This window comes from Vombatus ursinus, unplaced genomic scaffold, assembly GCF_900497805.2.
Source record: "Vombatus ursinus unplaced genomic scaffold, bare-nosed wombat genome assembly UNPS02015414.1, whole genome shotgun sequence".
Taxonomy (NCBI): domain Eukaryota; kingdom Metazoa; phylum Chordata; class Mammalia; order Diprotodontia; family Vombatidae; genus Vombatus; species Vombatus ursinus.
The window spans coordinates 975227-977803 of record NW_020955192.1 but is presented as its reverse complement, the minus strand read 5'-3'; positions in this window follow the sequence as shown (position 1 = coordinate 977803).

The window sequence follows — 2577 nt, the reverse complement described above, 5'->3', positions numbered from 1 at the left end:
TCTTCTTGAGGGTAGAGTAAGAATCTGTATGCAACAGGAAAAAAAATAGTCTTCATTATTACAAGCCTAAAATGATATATCAAATACAATAGTAAATTTGTAACATAAATTCTTCTGATTCTTTTTTCTCAGCTTTTTTTCCTACCAAAAACTAAAGACTTCATACACATCAGGACATCATTCTTCTGATGTCTTTGGTCCTCTTTGAAAACAAAAAATGAACAAAAAAATAGCAATAGATGGTATGCTTTTGAACATGACACCAAGCTTGGAGACATAACTAACTCACAGTTTAACAAACACACGATCTAAAAGCATCATTATACGTTAGGACAATGGGTATAATCTGATATGATAAAATTTAATAAAGATAAATGTAACACCTTGAATGACAGTTAAAAGAATCAGTTCTAAAAGTGCAAAAATATGGAGGCAAATTTAGAAGTCACTTTGTCAGAGATGAAGAATTTTAGTAGACTACAAACTCAATATAACATCAATCTGAGGTGGTAGTCAAAAAAAAATTACATAACCTTGTGTTCCATGAAGAGAGGTATGGCTTCTAGGAATAAGGAAGTAATAGTTTTACCACACTTTACCTTGTTCAAACCACATGTGGGGTATTTTGTCTGGTTTTCTTTCCCATAGTGGAGGAAGGATATTGACAAGATAGAGAATATCCAGAAAAGGGCAATGAGGACCACAAATTATCTTGAGTACATGTCATGTAAAGATAATTTGAATGACTTGTTAAAGCCTAGCATGGAGAAGGGAAGAATCAGAGGGAAAAGATAATTATTTCTTAGTATTTTAAAAACTATTATGTGTAAAAGGAATCATATGTAAAATCTCAAAAAAGGAACATTCAAGAGTAATGTGTAAAGTTGAAAAGAAGCAAATTTAGGCTTGATGTGAAGACAAAATTGTAACAATTATACATAACTGAAAGTGAAATGTATTGCCATGGTAGTTGTGGATTCCTCTTAAATTGAGGTCTTCAAGCTGGATTACTACCACTGTTGTATGTGTATTAAAGGGAGGTTATGGGGTAGGGTTTGAACTAGATGGAATACCCCTTCTAATTCCAAAAATTCTGTAGTTCCATAATTCTGAGATGGAGTTCTTCATACCTCCAAAAATCTTTTTTCTATTTTTTTTTACATGCGGCAATTGGGGTTAAGTGACTTGCTTGGAATCATACACTAGTGAGTGCTATATGCCTGAGGCCAAATTTGAAGTTAGGTCTTCCTGATTCCAGGGCTGGTGCTGTATCCGCTGAACCACCTAGCTTCCCCTATCTCTTTCTATTTTTAAAACCACTAGTATCTAGTCTCCAGCCTTATGCCATTATCAGTGATGGGTATAATCAATGTGGAAATTCTTTTGCAAAGGCTTAAGGTTTCATTAATCCTTAATTAGAAGGAAAATAACATCAAATTAATCAACTACTTACCCTCTAGCATTGGATCTTAAAGCTTCTTGATCCAAAATATATGGCTTCTATAAAACTTATTATAGTCATGGTTGGAACGTTCTAATATTTGCTAATGTTGATGGGAATTAGGACACAGAACTCAGTCTCTAAAATGCTCTAGATATGGATTTGATCTGAAGATTATTATTTCTAATTGTTACTTTAACCTAATTTTTCCTAATTGTGACTTTAACTAGAGTGTCCTCTTCAGTTATATGTAAAGACACAGTGTTAATTTATGCCAATGGAACTCGTGATGATGTAACTTAAGGCTTTTATGGATGTTTATGAGATAACTGGGATCTCATTAGTAATACACAGACAAAGACTTCCACAGGGACTTATAAGCAATTCCTATTTTCTGAGAAGAAGTAATTAATATTTTCCTCTGCTTCTTAATTCTTTCACTTTTATTTACTTCCTATGTACACAATGAACTATTCAGAACATGATCCCAATAGCAGACATTGGAATTCGGGCACCTAGAACCAATTTATTTGAGTTGATGTTTGGGAGAAGTATAAACAATCTATATGGTTAAAGTTGTCTGAAATCAGAGGTCATGGTAGCTGAGGAAATTCGGCAACTAGGAAGGAAGAGAGGAGAAGGAGTGGAAAAGAAGTGTGAAAATCAGATTCTGAACCTATTGAAGAAGGGATAAATTGAGCTGGAGGTCTATAGTTGATAGAGAGAAGGATCTCAATAGCATAGTTGCTAAGTAACAAGGATGAATAAAATGTCTACAGGTGGCAAGGCCAAGTAAAGTCTCTATCAGCTTCTCTTCTTGATTCTGTGCATAAGAGAGTATGTGAGAAACCACATACAGCCTTGAAAAGTTTGCTCAGAGATGTCATGTCTTCAGAAGAAGCCTAGGTTTCAATGATCACCATAAAATGGAAGAAACCTGAAAAGAAAGTTTTAGAATAAGAAGAGTTTATTAATAAGAGAAGAGTTTTAGGGTACGCAGTGAAAAGGGATGAGTTGTGACAACTTAGGGCTAGGTTAACAGTGTTCAGAAGCACTCCCTTAGCTGTTGATCTCTTTGATCTCTCCTATTGTGTGTGTGTGTGTGTGTGTGTGTGTGTGTGTGTGTGTGTGTGTGT